Below are 21,380 nucleotides of genomic sequence, written 5' to 3' on the forward strand. Positions count from 1 at the left end.
AAGAACTAAAGCTCAGAACCTATGATGCAAGAAGCTTTATTGAACACACAGAGTTCTTCGTAGGAAGTTCTTGAAGGCTAGCCTCAATCAACTCAATATCTCAGTAGATTAAGGTGATCAGCCCCACCCTATGTGCCTACCAGAGGAAAGAAAGAACTTCTCCAAAATAAAACATTCTCTGAACACTCTCCAGTTTTTATACACAATGGCCACCTTTCTATCAAAATTACCAGATATGCCAAGAAAGACAAAGCAGACAACCAAGAGAAAAAAACAGAGAAACACAGACAATTTAGAAAGCAGAGTTAGCAAATAAGAACTTTTAAAGTACCATAACTAATATATTTAAGAAAATGAAGAAACAGATGGAAAATATTGAGAAACAGGCTGAGAATTTCAGCAGAGAATTAAAATATTAAAAATATAAAATGGAAACAGAACTGAAAAACTACTAAAATTAGAATTCAATAGATGAGTTTAACAGTAGATTACTGATGAACTAGAAAGCCAGCCAACAGAAAGTAAACTGAAACAGACAAAGAAAAAAAAACACTATAAAAAGAATGAAGACTAATACATGCCATGATATAGATGAGCATAAAACACAGTCTAGGAGAAAGAAGTCATACACAAAAAAAGACCAGATATTGTATGATTCTATTTATATGAAATATCCAGAATAGACAAAACCACAGAGCTAGAAAGTATATTAGTAGCCACCAGAGTCTGGGAGATTGAGGCAGGTAGGGAAAATAGAGAGTGACTGCTAATGTTTATAGGATTTATTTTTGGAATGACAAAAATGTTCTAGATTTAGACAGTGGCAATCCATGCAAAACTATACAAATATACTAAAAATCACTGAATTTAAAAAGGATATAATGGCATGTGAATTACATCTCAAGAGAGTTATTGAAAAAATGGAATAAAACTCAATATATGACTTATAATAGACACACTTTGAATAAAAGATACAGAAAGATCAAAGGTACAAGGAAAGAAAAAGATGTAACACAAGCCCAAAAGCTGATAAAGCTACACGAGCATCAGACTTTAACAAAAGTAATATTATTCAAGATAAAGACATTTCATAGTAATAACTTTAAAAGTTAATCCATCAAGAAAATATCACAATGCTAAATCTATGTATACCCATATGATAAAATGAGTTGTTATTCAGCAAATATATTTATCCCTCTACATCTCACTGAAGGTATTCTCCCCACTCTCTTTAACGTTAGGCCTGGCCAGATTACTTCCATCAGCCAGTGGACTGTCAGTGAGCATGAGGTGAACAAAGGCCTTAAATGTATCTGCACATTTTGGATTGAGTCTTGTGCTCACTGATCTACTGTAAGAAGAGAATGACCCAGATAACCTTTCCCCACTAGCAGGAGCTGCAAAACAATACCACATAAGGTAGGACTAAACTCAATCCGCAGCCTGAAGCAAACCACCCAGTCAACCACAGACCCATGAGAAAAAACAGATGTTTACTGGTATATGCCACAGAGAGAGGTTCCTGAGGTTGTTCTGCTAATATATATATATATATATATATATAAAATATGTAGTATATATAACTAATATAACATAATACTATATCAAACTATATAGTGCAAAAAAATGGACAGAAGTAAAACCGTAAAGTGGACAAATCCACAATTACTGTGAAAAACTTTATGTATTTCTTTTAATGGCTGATAGAGCAAGCAGACAGGAAATCTACAAGAACATAGAGGAACTGAATATCCAGCTAGGTTTTATTATAACAAATTGGTATAATAAATATCTCCTTGGTTAATATTAAAATTGGAATCATTTGAACAGAAAAGACTGCAGCAAAAGACATTACCATCATATTCTGATAAGCAAGGCTAAACCTTAAGTACAAGTCCTATATATGAAAGTGAAAGTCACTCAGCATCTGACTCTTTGCGACCCCATGAATTATACAGTCCATGTTATTCTCCAGGCCAGGACACTGGAGTCGGTAGCCATTCCCTTCTCCAGGGGATCTTCCCAACCCAGGAATAGAACCCAGATCTCCTGTACTGCGGGATTTTCTTTACCAGCTGAGCCACAAGGGAAGCCCAAGAATACTGGAATGGGTAGCCTATCCCTTCTCCAGGGGATCTTCCTGACCCAGGAATTGAACCGGGGTCTCTTGTATCGCAGGCAGATTCTTTACCAGCTGAGCTACCAGGGAAATTATAAACTGAAGTTTAGCTTTAAAAAGTGTGACCTTCAATGCCTCCTTCACAGGTTTGGGGTGAAGTCATTTACAATCCTTAGTCATATAAAGTACTAAGTATCACCTCATTTTTCTGCTTCTCTTCAAAGTTACACTTCCCCCAAAATATTGTCCCCCAACTTGGTTAGCCCCCAACTTTCTCAAATCCCACTTCCCCTTCACTCTTCCTCTCATGCAAATATAGCATTTGGCAGCACCATTCCACTGAAATCACTTACAAAGCCAACAATACCTCTCTATTACCAAATGGTCACTTCTCTGAAATCATCTGATTCAAGCTTTCTCTTGCCTTTGACACACCTGTCACCCTTTACTGAAATAACAGTCTTTCTCAGTTCTGATGACTATGTTCTCCTGCTTTTGCTTCTATTGCACTGGCAGCTTCTGCTCAATCTCCTTTGCTGTCTCTTCAAATCTCTAAATGCAGGTGTTAGGATTCAGTACCAAGTCCTCTTTCCTTACTTAAACTACACATAGTCCATAACGATCTCATCCTATCCCATGGCTTTAAATACAATTTATTAGATTCCTATCTTCAGTCCTGACCTTTACTCTGAGCTCCAGATTCAAATATATGACTGCCTATTTGATATTTCCCCTTGAGTCTACTAGAAATATCACAGACATGTCCTAAACCGAACATTTTATTTCATCTCTCTCCTTCCCAAGTCTGTTTCTCCCCAACAGTGAATAAGTCATCATTGCCTTAAGATTTATTTATTTGGCTGGGTTTTATTTATTTGGTGGGTCTTCATTGCTGCTCATGGACTTTCTCTAGCATGGTGAGCAGGGGCTTCTCTCTGTTGCAGTATGCCAGCTTCTCATTGAGGTGGCTTCTGTTGCTGCAGAGCCCACAGGCTCTGGGGCACACAGGCTTCAGCAGTTGCGGCACATGGGCTCAGTAGCTGTGGCGCACGGGTTTAGTAGCTCTGCAGCATGTGTGATTTTCCCAGACCAGGGATCTAACCAGTGTTCTTTGCATTGCGGCAGATTCTTAACTACTGGACCACCAAGGAAGCCCTGCCTTGTTTTCTTTATACCACATTTCATTAGCAAGTCAGGGCAATGTCATCTCCAAAATTTATCTCCTATACCAACACTTCTTTCCATCTTCAATGCTATTTCCAAAGTCCATGCTACCACCCAGTCACAGCAGCCAGCTCTGGTAAAGCCTAAGTAATAAACTCTATCTTTAGGGACACTTTCATAGAACAATTTAAGAAGCATTTAGGCAATTTATCCTACATTAAGGCAATTTAGGTTAAAAAAAAAAGAATAGTTTTGAATTTTTTATAATTTTCTCATAAAAATAGAAAAATTTTAAAGTTGGCTGATAAAAACAGCAAATTGGAAATCTCAGGAACAAGATTTTTAAAAAGTATAAGCTTTTAAGCCAAACAAAATCACAAAGAATTGGACAAGGTGCCTTTAAATGAAAGCCACTAGACAAAAATTACACAGATCATATTAATAATTATTTAACAAGGAATGAGATAATGATGATCCTGACCCTCCATTTTTCTTTTGGTTTAGTTCCTTCAGTTCAGTTGCTCAGATATGTCAGACTCTTTGTGACCCCATGGACCGCAGCACGCCAGGCTTCCCTGTCCATCACCAACTACCAGAGCTTACTCAACCTCATATCCATCACATTGGTGATGCCATCCTACCATCTCATCCTCTGTCATCCCCTTCTCCTCCCGCCTTCAATCTTTCCTTATAACTGAACAAAGTCCAAAGTCTGCTGAGCTTCAGAAGAAAGAGAATTAACTAGCCAAACATTATTTATATGGCAGTCTTCCTGTGTCTTTTGGAAATTTACTATCAATAAAAACTTTTAAGCCTGCAACACTGTATGACAGGAACTATAGAGACTAAACATAACATTGTATCAGGAGCTAGATGAAGATAAATCAATCTTTCTAGCTTCATTAGTAAGTCACTTCCCTAAAGGATCTGCTTTAGGAAAATAAAAGGTTAATGATGCCATCATTTAATAGTTTTTTTCCTCTACTATCTATGCAGTCACTGTTGAGCACATTTTTGCCATTCAAAATGCACCACAACAGTGGCAGCTATGAAGATGAGAGCATCAAGCTTAATAACAGCTGAACTTTTATACAAAATTTCTCTCTGTATTAGTGTATCTTCTTTTTTTTTTTAATTTTATTTTATTTTTAAACTTTACAATATTGTATTGGTTTTGCCAAATATCGAAATGAATCCGCCACAGGTATACATGTGTTCCCCATCCTGAACCCTCCTCCCTCCTCCCTCCCCATACCATCCCTCTGGGTCATCCCAGTGCACCAGCCCCAAGCATCCAGTATCGCATCTAGTATCGTGCATCGAACCTGGACTGGAGACTCGTTTCATACATGATAGTATACATGTTTCAGTGCCATTCTCCCAAATCTTCCCACCCTCTCCCTCTCCCACAGAGTCCATAAGACTGTTCTATACATCAGTGTCTCTTTTGCTGTCTCGTATACAGGGTTATTGTTACCATCTTTCTAAACTCCATATATATGTGTTAGTATACTGTATTGGTGTTTTTCTTTCTGGCTTACTTCACTCTGTATAATAGGCTCCAGTTTCATCCATTGCTTCCCTTAGGCTTCCTCCTCACCACCGAACGTGCTTCTTTACCCAAAAAACTTTCCCCTATCACCTGCCACACTGTCTGAAACCCCACACCACAAGTTACTTTGATACAAGCATGATTTTCAGAGAGACCATTTTAGTAAGAAAACATATAATTGGTGAGATCTTGTAAAGATCAAGAATAACTTTTCAAATACAAACATTACTCACTTACTATGTGCTAGCACTGAACTAAATATTACATTCATTTTCAAATTTAACCCTCATAAGAAACTTGTGAGATAAATACTATTTCCATTTCAGAGAGGTAAAAACTGAAGGCTTCCCTGGTGGCTCAGCAGGTAAAGAATCCACCTGCAATGCGGGAGACCTGGGTTTGATCCCTGGGTTGGGAAGATCCCCTGGAGAAGGGAAAGGCCACCCACTCCAGTATTCTGGCTTGGAAAATTCCACAGACAGAGGAGCCTGCTGGTCTACAGTCCATGAGGTGGCAAACAGTTGGACACAACTGAACAATTAACATTTTCTTTCACTTTCAGAGAGATTTGGTTATTTGTTCAAAGTCACATCTATCCATCTATCTAGTAAAGCAGTGATATGAAGCCACATCTGGTTGACTTTAGGACCCAAATAGCGAAAATCTTTAACAGTAGGACCTAAAGAGAGTCAACAGAAAAACAAGTGTTTTATGGTAATAATAATAGCAGTGGCAATACTAGTGACTTTTGAAAAGTACTTAACTTCAAATAACTTTACATCATCTTATTCCCTCCTTTTCCTTCTTTTCCCCTTTCTTAAAACATACATAAAGGCAAAATAGTACTTAGTAGAAAAACCTAGAAGGAGGAAGAGTATGAAAAAACAGATTCTGAATAAGTCACAATTTCATCAATATTTACACTTATTTAAAAGTATTTTTAATAGAATGTCTTTGAATTTTTAAGTCATTTTCAAAGGGTGATGAATGAACATGAGTAAGTAATTTACTCTCAAAAAATTAATAGTAGCCAGTAAATATATGCAAAATGTTACCCTCACTAGAAATCAAAGAAATGCAAATTGAAAAGAAACCATTCTTTACTTCATAAAAATACGAAGTTTTTAAAAAAATTATAACCTCCAGCATTGGCAAAGGAATGATGAAATAAGCACTCTCGCGTGCTGCTGATGAAAATACAAATTAGTATAACCTTTTCAAAGGACAATTTGGAATTACATATTGTTGGCCACAAAAATCATAATACTCATGTAAGTATTATTTTAATGTGGAAAAATTGGAAGCAATCTGCATGTCCCCAAATAGAAAAATAGTTAAATAAATAATAAAATTATAATATCTGCATATAATGAAATGCATTTAATTATTCTCAGTCACATTTTCCAAAAATTCTATAGCCATGAAAAAGTACTCAGGACATATCAGATGGAAAAAATGTTTATTGGACTGACTGCTAGGGGTTAAATTATTTGTAACATATCTTTAAAATGATCTGCAACTAAAATGTGTATTAAAAAATCTTTAATCCAAAGTGTTTTTTTTTAATTAGTTATTCTGTAGTATACATCTTTTAGGCAAAACACATTCACATCTTTTTTAAAGGATTATTAAAATTAGGATCACTCTGGGGAAAGGGAAAAACATTTAAGCTTAGACAACAGAATCCATTTTTTCTTTTATAAATAATTTTGTTTGTTTAAATAGTCTGATTATCTATATTCCATGAGGTTTCCAATACAGAGAATATAGATACTACAAATGGAGTCTGTGCAGGTGCCAGGAATATAAGAATTCATTCTCATATCTGAATATTAACTAAAGCCCCAAGGAAATATTGACAATAAATCTGAAAACCAACAAAATATTTACATATTTAAGAAGAATTAATCAACCTATTAAAAACCTACAATAATACAGTATTTACAAATATTTGTATGGCTTTGGAATGAATTGGATTAAAATAAGTCCAATGTAGTAAACACCAACTGACAATCTACTATGCTCCACATCCTATAAGAATTCACAAAAATGAGACAGCATACCATTTTGCACTTAAGAGACTAGAATTATAATGAACAAGTCAAAACATCAATTACGGAACTTTTTTTTCTTCCTGTACTAATATTACAACCAAAGCTGTGTTTACGCTTATATCTTTAATAACGGGACATGCACTGTGGAACAGGACATGTGCATCAAATACTAGCTCTGCCATGTGATCTCAGCAAAGCAAGAACCTCTCTAAGCTTCAATATCCTTGATATGAAAAACCAGAGATAATAACTAGCATTAGGCTGAAATAAAGTAACATATCTCATTTGATATATGGTAGTTCCACTACCAGTAATGGTAGAGCAGCTTATATGGACCGTCTCAACATAAATATTTTAAACTATTAACAAAACATACAAAATAACTGTTAAAAAGGAAGATGACAACTGAACTTGGAAAGAAGACTGAAAGGAGTCAACCTTTGAAAGAGAACCGCAGTTGACAAGGATTGTTTGTATACAGCTTTTCGTCTGAGAACATCCCATTCCACACAGTGCAGGGCAGCTAGAACTCAAACAGAAAGCCAGTCTTATTGGCCTGAGGAGTTTGAGGATGCAGCTGTCTGTAGGCTCCAAATTCACCCTTCAATACCTGTTCCACAACAACGAATGGCAATCTCCTTTAGTCAACATACTGAGCTTTTTCAGTAGAAGGCACTTGAGGACCACTACAAGAGGAAGGAGCTCCGATTTATTCCTGGTTGCGTGCAGGGAATCAATGGTGTCAAGTATGAGGACTTCATGTAGCACTCTGTCCCAGCCAAGTGCTAAGAACATGCAGTCACTTAGCAAACTCACAGTCCTCAGCTCGGCCTGGTGATTACTTTCCTGCAGCCTTCTCGACACAGATGCTGCATTGTCCCAGGCTCCTGCCCACACACTGGTGTCTCAACTCCCTCTGCTTGCTCCTTCCCCTGATGATTTGTTTCCCACAACCATCTCAAATGCCACACTCCTACCCACATGGACACCATGTACACTAGGTCTGAGTGCACTGGTACCCTTGCTTCCTCTAGATTCCCATCTGACTGGTGACGAGTGTAAGGCCTGCCTGTGCCCAAGAGCTGCTTCATGTTTACCTAGAAACTCCAGACCAGTTCTGGCCCAGGCAAACTGGAAACTTCTCTGCCATTCAATGGGCTACAACTACATCTTCTCTGATAAGGACTCTAGCCTTGGGGGAAGGGACACCCTTCCTAGTTTGCCCTTTCTTGGATATTCTCCCTAAACTTTAGGTACTCTAGAGAATTCTCTTAAATCTTATAGATACATTTCTATCACAGATTAATAATTCTTTATACTAAATTTTCCTATTTAAATTACTGCCTCCTGGTTGGAACCAAAATGATACAGAATTATTATAGGGTGTGGTCCATGGAAATAGACTCCTAAAGAAGAGATTTTTGGATTGGTCTTGTTGGGCTCAGGGGTTTTAGGGAAGTTATGTGCTCCTTGTCAATGGAAAATAGGATATTAACAACCCATAGTATACAGTAGAATCACACATAATCAAAACATCACCTGTGGCTGTTTGTAATAAAGTGCTAAGTAAAGTAAGTGCCTAAGTGACTCAAGTGACTGATGTACTTCACAAATTATGACAATGACAACTATAAGGACTCTATTATGGGATGAATCCTTTTGACTGCATTTCAGTGCTAACAAAAATAAATTCAACAAATTCAAGTCTGTTGACTCTCAGCCCAAATCATGGTCTGAGATTCGTAGTTTCCATGAATGCCCTAAAAGAATCTTTTATTTAATGTAGACAGAGGGATGGAGAAGGAAATGGCAACCTACTCCACTACTCTTGCCTGGAGAATCCCATGGACGGAGGAGCCTGGTAGGCTACAGTCCATGGGGTTGCAAACAGTCGGACACGACTGAGTGACTTCACTTTCACTTTTCACTCTCATGCATTGGAGAACGAAATGGCAACCCACTCCAGTGTTCTTGCCTGGAGAATCCCAGGGACAGAGGATCCTGGTGGGCTGCCATCTATGGGGTCGCACAGAGTCGGACACAACTGAAGCGACTTAGCAGCAGCAGCAGTACAATATATATGACAATGTCACAAAGGATAGGGAGGTGATAAACAGAACTATCTTGTTGCAAATGCTTTTGTTTTATGCTTTTACCTTTTACATAAATTGGTACCAGTAGATCTCAAGAACACATATTGTAATTCCTAGACTAGCATATTAAAAACTGCAAAGAAGTTAGCTGAAAAGTCAATGTGGGAATCAAAATGAAATATTTAAAGTTCATATAGCACAATTCTGTAATACTTAACATGAGCAGAAATATTATGATTCACACTATACTAGTGATTTTGCAAATCTATCAATTTCCAGTGGAAACAAATTTCATTTGCTATCCATCTCTGTAACACAAATTTGTTTTTTTGTTTGTTTCATTTTTCAAACAGACCACTTTAAATAGCTTGAACCCATGTCTAAAGTATGTATGGAAATGAAACTGAAATAAATCAAGAACCAAGGAAATACATAAATAAAACCACCAATAACATGAAATCAACACAAAATGGTAGAAACTTGAAATTTTTTAAAATCTCAGTTAAAGAACATAGCTACTTTCTTAACATAATAAAATAGATACATGTATTTATATAGATCTCACCCTAAAAACCAGCATCATGTTTAGTAAGTAAGGCTTTAGAAGTATTCCTACCAAAGCCAGGAGAAAGCCAAAAACATACCCACTATAACCATGACTACTTAACATTGTTCTAAAAGTAACAGTTCATGCAGTTGGATAAGAGAATAAAAGCTCAAAAAGTGGGAAGTTAGTTATATTTGCAAATAATATGGTTGTATTCCTAGAAAAAAATTTTTTAAGCAATAAAATTAATAAATTAAAAAATGACCTTCACATATATAAGCAACAACTATTTTAGATGATATAAATGATATAAAAGATGATACAAAAGAAGAAACTTTTTCATTCATAGTACAACACAGCACAATAGGAACAAAAAAAGATGACTGACCTAAGAATCAAGTTTATCAAGAAAAGTACAAGATCTACATGATAAAATTCTTTAAAACTACTGAGAAATACTGACTAAATGTAACTATCTATCCTATCTTAGAAAGACAATGCTATTAAGGCATCAATTCTTTAATATACAATTTTAATGTTTTATAAATACAATGCAGTCCAAAAAATTACCAATAAAAATTTTATATTAGACACCTTGATCTTAAACAAAAAACAAACATGCAAGTAAAACTGGAAGGATATTTTTAAAAATAAGTAATGAGGAATACTAGCCCAACTCAGATACTGAACTACAGTTATATATTTTACATTATACTACTAAAATAATTACAAGCATGGTCATGATATAACAATAGGCAGACACATTAATGAAAAATAAGAGAATCCAGAAACAACCCAAGTATATATGAAAATTTAGAAAATGAGAAAGATGAAATTGTTTAACAGTGAGAAAAAGAAAAAGGGATTAGCCACCATGGGAACCACACCAAAATAAACTGCAGGTTGATCAAAAGTTTAAATATAAAAATGAGCATTGTTAAAATCTTAAGAGTAGGGAAGTTCTTTCAAATAATGGTTGAAATACCCAGAAAGATAAAAGAAAAAACTAACAGATCAAAATGCATATAAACTGAAATTGTATGCAAGGTTAAAATACACAGCATAAACAAAGTCAAAAGACAAATAACAATTTAAGGTAAATATAAAAATTACAAGTAACTATACTTATTTTATCACTGAATATAACAGCAAAAGCTTGAAAATAATCCATTATTATTGGTTCAATGTAAAGCAGCTGATAGACTAATATACAGTTCTCTATAAACAGAGATGGAAAATTTTTTAAAACAAAAAGAGGAAAAAGCATAGAACAGAACAATGTACACAGTATGCTACTCAGTGTGTGTGTATATTTATATAATTTTAATACAGATAGGTACACCTTTATATGCATGGGATATCCTACCTGCATAGGGAATCAGTTCTAGAGAGGGAAACTAGACTGCTGAAGGTTGGGATGGGGTGACAAGGAGATAAATTTATATTTCTATAAATTCCTGTTAGTACCTTTCATATTTCAATTACACACATTTTACATAATCAAAATAGTTAATATTTATAGGACTTGGGTAAGAATTTTTAATAGAGATTAAGAACTTAATATCCATATATTCTGTTGTACCTCTCCTTGCAAGGAGTTATTTCTAAATGACATCCTCTCCTACCAGGAAGTTATCTCTAAATGAGATCATATGCAAACCCAAGGTATTATAATAGTACTTTACCATCTATTTGCATAAAATACTGTTAGGATGTGCAATAGTTATGAATAAATGCCCTTTGTACTATAAAATCCAATACTCTAATACTGTTTTCCTCTTTGGTTTATTATTTAACTAGATTAAATAAGAAATAAACTTTGCAAGAGCCAGAACACAGAGTCTTCATTTTTAAACAATGCTTAACTGGTTTCAGAGCTTAGAATTCAACCTGCAGTGACATTTATAGACAAAGACAAAGAATCACAGAATTTTGCAACTGAGTAAGATTTTAGATCTTAGGTCATAGTTCTAATATGCTTCCTTCATTCTACAGTGGAAGACACAAATATCTGAATAGTTTGACTGTCTAAAAACACATATAACAAATCAGAGGCAAAATGAGACTGAATCTTGCCAGATTCAGTCTTCATTCTATGTTATGCTAAATCATTCCATTCCCAGTACCATTACCATAAAACAAGGGGAGAGTAACTAAAAGGCAACAAGAAAAGATCAAGCCATCTTCACAGAATTTACTCAGAATAAATCTTTGATAGACCAAAAGGAAAAAAAACACCATAATGGGGATATTTTAAGGTATTTCAAAGAACAACCCTAGGTGTATTCAGTAGTCATTGACCAAGTGGAGCTATGATACGCTAATATAGAATACCATGGCTACATAAGCTACTGGTGGAATATGGGAAGATATGGATACCTATGCTACCTAAGTAGAGATAAAATGGTAACTGCAGCTTACATATCACAGCCTGCATTTCACCAATGTTAAAACCTGATACAATAATCTTGGGAAATTTCAGTTAAAAAACAATCATATGAAGGACTGACCAAGGCTGGAGGATTTACTTCCAAGGTAGCTCACTTATATGCCTCACATATTGATGCTGGTTGTTGATAGCAGCATCATTATTCTGCTTTGTAGACAATGTCTCCAATTTATGATGGTTCAACTTACAATTTTTTTACTTTACATTGGTGCAAAAGTGATACACATTCAAGAGAAAATATACCTCCAATTTTGAATTTTTATCTTTTCCCAGGCTAGCAGTATGCGATGTGATATTCTCTCAAGATATTAAGTAGTGGCAGCAAGCCACGCTTCCCAGTCAGCCACATGATCACAAGGGTAAACAACCAATACACTTATAACTATTCCGTACCCATACATTCTGTTTTTCACTTTAACGCAGTATTCAATAAATTACATGAAACATCCAATCAATTCAGTTCAGTTCGGTTGCTCAGTCATGTCCGATTCTTTGTGACCCCATGGACTGCAGCACGCCAGGTTTCCCTGTCCATCACCAACTCCTGCAGCTTGCTCAAACTCAGGTCCATCAAGTCAGTAATGCCATCCAACCATCTCATCCTACTTTATTATAAAATAGGCTCTGTGTTAGATGATTCTGCCCAACCTGTAGGCTAGTGTAAGTGTTCTGAGCACATTTCAGGTAGACTAGGCTAAGCTAGTTTATCTCTACTCCCCCTTGGCCCGTGCACATTCTGTGTGATTTCTTCAAATCAACCCTACAATTTATTAATTCTCTCTTTAGTCATGCCTAATTTGCTCTTTAATCAAGCTATTGAGATTTCAACAACACTTTTCACTTCTGGACATTCTATCTGGTTCTTTTTCAAATTTGCTTGGTCATCTTTGATAATCTCTTGTTGCTTGTTCATTTTGTGAACCTACCTCTTATTTCTTTAAATACTTTATGCATAGTTACTCAATATTCTATATCAGATCCTTCCAATATCTTAAGTCCATGAGGGTCTAAATACATTGTTTGTTTTTTCAACCAATTCCTTAACAGTGACTTATATGATTGGTGATCTTTGACTGCGACCTTCATATCTGGTTGACCTTAACTGAGAGAATCCTAGGGGACTTAAGAATGTTTTCCTTCATGAAGAATTTGTATTTTCTTCTTCCAAGAACCATGGAGCTCTATCTGTCTCACTTTAGCTCCCTTCTATGGTCCTTGGCTTAAAGCTGTAATCTCTTATTTGGCTTTCTCACCCTGTTACTGGCCCAGGGCTTAGACTCTCCACTGCTGTAATGATACAGGCATTTACTTTCAGGGAAGCTTTCATGTGTGCTTATCTTTTATTGTTCCTGTTTTAGTTCATATTTTTAGTTGGGATTTTATTGTTATTTTGTTTTGCTTTGCATTTGAAGGGTGTTATAAGACTTCCTTTAATATTTGCAAATCCAACAATGCAAAAGTCAATGGTTTGCAGTGAAAGATCCCTCTAACTTAACTTTTACATCATTCTTTCAGAAGTGAAAGTCCCCAAGGCCTTTACTGATCCACTCATCTTTTACATAATAAATAATTTCAGAGAAATTATCATGAACTCATTTCAATATTTATCTTAAATAATTCATCATTTAGAGTTCATTTGCATGATAGTAAGATGTAAGCCATCAAGAAACCAAAAACCTTGGGATATTTTAATCATATAGCACTGAATTAATGTGGTACTCATTAATGTGGACATTAACTTGTAACAAGGATACAGCATGTCAGAAATATTGCAAACTTGGAAAAATAGGAATTCCTAACTTGCCAAGTACATAGTATCCCCGAAAAGAGGAACTATATATAGAGGGCCTACTCAAAACTGACTGCTTGAAATCGTTTATATGAGTTACTCATGTCCATAGAGATCTTTATCTTATTCACATGCTTAGAAATACTTTTTCCACAAATATCAATATACCCCTAATCCAAAATATTGGTGAAAATTTCATTAAAAATTTGACTTAGCCAAACTTGCATAATTTGATCAGTTCAAATAATACCAAAAGCTTCAGCCTCTAATGTATCCAAAAGTATGCCAGCTGCAAGAAATTCAGTTTTTTGTTTTTTCCTTGTTTAAATACTTTTAGTGTTTAAAATTCAATCTTTTCAAATATTACTATCTAAGATTCATAACAGTCACTCCATACCCAATTATCAAGTCTATTAATTCCGCCTCCTGAATTTGCCTATAACTCTCCATCCCAATTCCACCACCTTAGTCTAAGACACTTTCATTTCTCTTCTGGGTAGGTACAATAACATTTTACTCCCCCACTTCTAGTCTTGCCTTGAATTTGGTATCTGCATCAGCTTCTAGAACGAATCCCCTGCACATACTGAGAGATGGCTGCATATGAAATATCAAGAACTGGTTAATCCATAAAGACAGAATATAGAGTGGTGACATAGGCTACAGGGAGAGAGAAGTAAGGAGCAACATTTATAGGTACAGGGTTTTCCTTTGAGGTGAAAATAGTTTGGAACAGATAGATAGATGGAGGTGGATGCATAATATTTCAAATGTATTAAATCCTCCTGAATTGTTCACTTTAAAATTATTAATTTTATATACTGTTAATTTCACTTCCATTTTTTAAGTGTAAAATGTTCAAAATAATTCTTTTAACAAAACCTAAAGTTGAACTTAATGTCGAAGAACCTTCAAGATGCCATTTCAAAGACTGGTCCAAAATTTAATGGTCTATTCAAACATTAAGAAGGTGAGTGAACAATCAGTGGCTTAAGTGCAATGAGAGGAGATTCAGAGAACTAGGGGATATCTGGGAATGAACTAGTGACAAATACATAGAAAAAAATGGAGAAACAATTATCATTAACTCAAGAGAAAAAGTTTTATAAGAAAGGAAATGTAATCACAGTACACCAGTATACATAATCACAGTACATATAATCACAAAAATGATTCAGCTGTGAATGACCTTTTCAGAGGCCCTTTATGCTTTATTCAATTTACTTTTTTCAGGAGTCACAAGAATTTTTATTTGCTCAGAAATAATGACATTTTTACACAAATTTCAAACATAGTTATGTTTAATTAAGCATTTACTAGAGACATTATAAAAATAATATTTACCAAATACCAGTAATGTACTGAACACTGTATAAAATCCAAAATTAAAAATTCTTCCTACTGAACATGAATTGCAATTATTTTTAACGATTACTTTTCTTTGACAAATCTGCCATTCATTCCTAAAGTAATTTATAAAATATAACATTTGGGTCTTCAGGTTTCAATTATCTAAGTCACTCTAAAAGCATTGCAAAGATTGTCTTAGGGAGCTAAAGTCCCAGAGGCCTCAAACTGTATCCTCTTGGAATAAATGAAAATTAGCATTTATTTAAATAAATTTTCTAATTCTATCATCATCTGATTTTGCAATAGCACTCTTCCTCAAAAATAATTTAGAAAAATACAGTTATATAAAATAAATTTTATTTTAATAACTTTATATCATCCCTTGAGATATACCCTAATATACCCTAGAATGTTACAAAGTAGGAATACAAGAGTGAATTAAATAACAGCAGTAAATTTCAAGGAATAAATACGTAATATGTTGTGATTTAGTGGAGAAAACTCTTAAAATTATTCAAAGTATTTAAGGAAACTAATAATCATGAGCAGTTATCAAACATATACACACACAACTTGCAATTTCAGTAGGACATCACTAACAAATAGAATTCAGTGATTTTTATCTATGGACATCACTGTAAGAACACTCTCCCTTTTGTCACGTGGCTCTTTTCCTATGTATCTATGTTAGCTGGCATCATTTTATTAGTAGATTGTACACCATAATCAACCCACTGGTGTATGTGATATCTCAAGTAACTGATATAAGGCCTAAAACAGAGTAAAGGGCTTCATAAATTTTTTGAAAGAGTGTATTATTTAGAATGCTTTGACAAGCACAAGGTTTTTATCTCAAAATAATATTAAGTGGTTTTTTTTTTTAAAAAGCAAAGTAACATTTTTGAAATAACTTTGTGGTCTATAAAGCAAATGCTCATATCTATAATTACTAACCATTTTTCTTAGGTAAGAATAGATGATTACTATATTGGCTTTTAGATTTATCTGAATACATCAGGATGATTACCAGGCCAAACTCTGTCCAGTGCTGTGACTTAAAATGTTATAAATATTTGCTACAACATTAAGGAGCAATGAGGAGAAGATCCCAGAAAACAGAGGAAAGAAACAATTGTTTCTTTATGGCACCAAAAAGATGTAAAATAAAAAAGTTCCACACTAAAAAAAAAAAAAAAAGTTCCACACTTAAGTACAGCGCAGCTTTAAAAAATACACATAGATTATGCCTCAGAGAGGATAAGTAAACTGAACTGAATGATCCAAGATGTTGAAAATGCTATCATACTTCTTTCAAGGAAGACCAGGTTAGTAACAACACTGTAAGAACAATCTAACAGCTGCAACTGTGTATTACTTAAGGAGGACTAAGGTGAGACTTTTTACTATCAAAGTAATAAATGTAAATGTGCAAATGAGAAAAGGAGATTGAAACCCTTGAAACGGTATATGCCGAATAACCCATCATAGCTTGAGAACTAGCGAATCCAAAAAAACTCCATTAAAAAGTTTTACGTCTAAAAATTTGGAATGTATCTTTTTCACAAATTAAAGACAGATTGTAAAGAGAGGGTTAGAGTTGGAAAGTTCCCTGCTCATCAGAATAAAAACAAGAGCTCTATTCATAAAAATAAAAAAAAATTTTTTTAAACTTATGTGGTCAAGTCACATTCTTAGGTCGAAAGTTTTTATGCAACTAGGGGTAAGCATTCTACTGATTCATAAAGAAAGATGTCCAGTATAACAGGGGTTCCTAGAGCATGTAAGTATATTCTAGGTAATACATAAGTAGCCATTTAAGATACCATAGGAAAGGAGAAAACACACCCTTAATACTTGGAGGAAATACTGTGTTCACATGACCAACAGCTGGACTTGATTAAAAAGAAATACCAGGTTAGGCTCAATGGTGGTTCTCCCACAGTTACATGACAACACAAATGAGAACTGCTACATTTCTCACAGCCTGTTGCCTAGTGATTTCAGTGCCTGCTCCTTCATCCACCCACACAATGCAACCACTTCTCCCTTTCTTCCTCTATATCATTTCAGTAGTCTCATTTTACAAAATCATTATTTAAAAGGACATAATGAGAAAATAGAGCAAGCATAAACAAAGTCAGTTTCACTTGTAATTTGAGATTCATTTTCACTTTCATAAGCATGATAAAGTAAAAGCTGAAGTTTCCTTATCAATAATTAATAAAAAGTTACAAATGTATACAAAATTACTTTAAATAGATTAAACTATGCTGGTACAGTAGTATTCCTGTCTTCTGAGAACTGAAAGTTAAAATGCAGGATAGAAAGCAGATAACAAATCTTTCTTCCTAAAAATTAACTGAGCAATACAGCAGAAGGTTGTAGAATGTAGTACTATGAAAACAACACAGCTTTATTTAACTGTGAACTAAAGAGTTACATTAAATACCCACAATTCCTTGTGAAAAATCTCTCTGTTTTTCTGCTTGTCAGCATCTGCATTTTACAGCTGCCTCCTCAGTATGGACCCTGTCTTGCGGAAGTTCAGAATTTAAAACATTAATACCCAGAAGCTTAAAATCACAGCATTAATAACTTATTCAGATGGGGGGAAAAAAACACAGCATTCCTGACTCAAGATGAACAGAAAATAAATCTAAAGACTGGAGATAACTATTTACAGAATATAAGGATAAAAATATCTCTTCAGACTCAGCAAACACATTTATGCTTGAAAAATTCCACAAACACACACAAAGAGAGAAATTCCTTTAAGCCAAAAAAGCAGATAAAGATTACTAGCAGGTTTAAGGTATTATTTACCAAAAGGTTAAAAATCCCAAGAAAATTTTTCCCAACCACTTACTCTTCTCTCTTAATAATACAAGTAAACACCATTTTTTTCTTCTGAGACAAATGTTTGCTAAGTCGCTTCAGTCGTGTCCGACTCTGTGCGACCCCATAGACGGCAGCCCACCAGGCTCCTCTGTCCCTGGGATTTTCCAGGCAAGAACACTGGAATGGGTTGCCATTTCCTTCTCCAATGCATGAAAGTGAAAAGTCAAAGTGAAGTCGCTTTCATGTCCAACTCCTAGCGACCCCATGGACTATAGCCTACCAGGCTCCTCCATCCATGGGATTTTCCAGGCAAGAGTACTGGAGTGGGGTGCCATTGCCTTCTCCACATAAATGTTTAACCCAATACAAAAAGCATTATTTCCAGTAATTTTCAATTTCTTTCTCTCACTTAATGAGACTTTTATTTTTCATCCGCAGTCCAAGATAATGATAAAAGTAGCTCCTGCCTCTCCTGATACCATCACTCGTGGTTAGCTTTCAAAGTATTCCTTATTTCAAATGCTAATCAAAACTAAAATGAAGTATCACCTCACATTGGTCAGAATGGCCACCATCAAGAAACCTACAAACAATACATGCTGGAGAAGGTGTGAAGAAACCCTCTTACACTGTTAGTGGGGATGGAAATAATATGGAGGCTACTTTAAAAACTTAAAACAGAACTATTATACGACCCTGCAATGTCACTCCTGGGCATATGCCTGGAGAAAACCATAATTTGAAAAGATATATGCATCCCAATGTTCACTGCAGTGCTGCTTACAACAGCCAAGACATGGACACAGCCTACATATCCATCACCAGAGGGACAGATGAAGAAGATGTGACACACATATATGCAATGGATATGGTGCTGTGCTGTGCTTTCTCGCCTATGGGATTCTCCGGGAAAGAATAATGGAGTGGGTTGCATGCTCTCCTCCAGGGGATCTTTCCAACCCAGGGATAGAATCCAGGTCTCCTGCATTGCAGGTGGATTCTTTACTGTCTGAGCCACCAGGGAAGCCCACAAAGGAATATTACTCAGCCATAAAAAAGAATAAAATAACATGGATGGACCTAGAGATTGTTATACTGAGTGAAGTAAATCAGACACAGAAAGACAAATATCATACAGTATCATTTATATGTGGAATCTAAACCAAAAGGGTAAAAATGAACTTACAATCATGAATACAGAAAACAAACTTGTGGTTACAAAGGGGTGCAGGGGAAGGAAAAGCTGAAAGATTGGGACTGCCAATATATACTATATAAAAATTAGATAATACGAACCATCTACATACCACAGGGAACTCTACTCCATACTTAGTAATGGCCTATATGGGAAAAGAACTAAAAAAATAAAATAAAAGTTGATACATGTATAACAGATTCACTCTGTGGTACATCTGAAACTAATACAAATTGTAAATCAAATATACTCCAATGAAAATTAAAAAAAACAAACAAAGTATTCCTCATTGCAAGGCAGCTCCAACTTCTCCCATGGAGCCTTAACTCTTCCCAGCAACAATATGCGCTCTCTAGCATCATCACCTCTGCTTCCTTTGCTCAACCCAGCTAGGTCTGGTATAATGCCAATTTGCTCCCTTCTTAAAAATATCTTGAATCTAAATCAGCATGTCCAATAGAATTTTATGCAATAATAAGAATGTATCTGAGATAATAATATGGTAGCTATTAGTCACATGTGGCTATTAAACACTTGAAATATAGCTAATGAAACAGAAGAATTAACTTTTTATATTTCAGCTGTTATTAACTTGAATTTTTTTTATTAAAGTTGACATACAATATTACATTAGTCTCAAGTGTACAACATTGTGATTTGACAGTTATATATATTACAAATTGATCACCACAATAAGTCCAGCTACTATATGCCACCAAGCAAAGTCAATATTCCCAACTATATTCTCTATATTCTACATTACAGCTCCATGACATTTATTTCATAACTGCAAGTTTGCACCTCTTGACCTTCTTCACCTACTTTGCCCAACACTGCAGGCCCCTTCCTCTGGTGAGCACCAGTTTTTCCTCTGTGTCTACGAGTCTGTTTCTGTTTCATTTTATTTGTCTGTTTGCTTTTTTAGATTCCACATGTAAGTGAAATCATACAGTCTTTGTCTGACTTATTTCCCTTAGCATAATACTCTCTAGGTCCATCTGTGTTGTCCCACACGGCAAGATTTCATTCTTTGTATGACTGAGTAATGTTCCATTGCATATACATACACCACATCTTCATTATCCATTCATCAATTAATAGACACTGAGTTGCTTCCACATCTTGATTATTGTAATTAATGTTTCAATTAACATGTCATTTTCAATCACGAGAGAAAATTCCATTAGATTCCTGCCTCTCCGGCATACACCCTAAATTAGTCAATGAATCTCCTCACAGAACCCAGGCACTTCACAAGCTGCTGCTTCTGTGCTAGAACTCAGAGCAAGCAAAAGTCTCGATTTTCCACAGCCTCCAGTTCTCCTGGATGCAAGTCCCACTGGTTTTCAAAGCCAGATGTTAGAGGGACTTGTCTTCCCAATGCAGGATCCCTAGGCTGGGGAGCCTGACATGGGATTCTGAGCCCCTGCTCTGCAGAGGGCACTTCTATTGTTGTGATGTCCCTTCTTCTTATGGGTCACCACACCAATCGTGTGGTTTCTGACTAGACCATGTCTCTAGCCCTCCTATTCATCTCAACGTGGCCTTTTCTTTACATCTTTGCTTGTAGAAAATCTGTTCATTTTCAGAGATACTTGTTCTACATGTAGTAGTTGTTTTGGGGTATCTGTGGGAAGAAATAAGTTCTGGATCTTCTTACTCTGCGATCTTGATCTGGACCTAATTAAATCAAATTGAATTTTATATATCCACATATGACTAGTAATCTATCATATTAGTACAGATCTAGAACAAGAGTTCTTTTTTCCCTACCAAAAATGACTAACTTTATCCTGCAAATGATGGAGAGCTACTAAATGACTGAATTTACATTGTAGAAAGCTTTTTCCGGCTGCTTTAAGGGAGTATGATTTGGAGGGTTGGGAACAAAAAGCAAATGTTGAAGGTCTGAAAGATGCTCATTGGATTTGGCAAGTAGGAGATCACTGCTAATTTTAAATACAGAAGTTATAGTAGAGTAGCAGGGTTGTAAACCTCACTGGAAAGAGAGACTGCAAATACAAACCACTCCTGAAAATCTGTTCATTCATATTTTGAAACTGCCTTTTGGTTAATTATTCTCCTCCAAAGACCAGAATCCCTAAGTAAAGGATTTTCTAAAGTAACATCTCAAAAATAATTTAAGATATATTTATACAATCTAACTCATGTTTTCAGATCCTAGAGGAAAAAAAAAAAAAAAAACTATGCATCTTTCACTGAATGTCAT

At 35.3% G+C, this 21,380-nt stretch overlaps 1 protein-coding gene across 3 annotated transcripts in view; it reads right to left on the reverse strand.

Moving 5' to 3' along the window:
• The window catches only part of TTC28 (tetratricopeptide repeat domain 28), a 588,991-nt gene that overhangs the window by 502,276 nt on the left and 65,335 nt on the right, over positions 1-21,380 (reverse strand). The window lies entirely within an intron of this gene.

The sequence above is a fragment of the Bos indicus genome, chromosome 17 (genome assembly GCF_029378745.1).
Source record: "Bos indicus isolate NIAB-ARS_2022 breed Sahiwal x Tharparkar chromosome 17, NIAB-ARS_B.indTharparkar_mat_pri_1.0, whole genome shotgun sequence".
NCBI lineage: Eukaryota > Metazoa > Chordata > Mammalia > Artiodactyla > Bovidae > Bos > Bos indicus.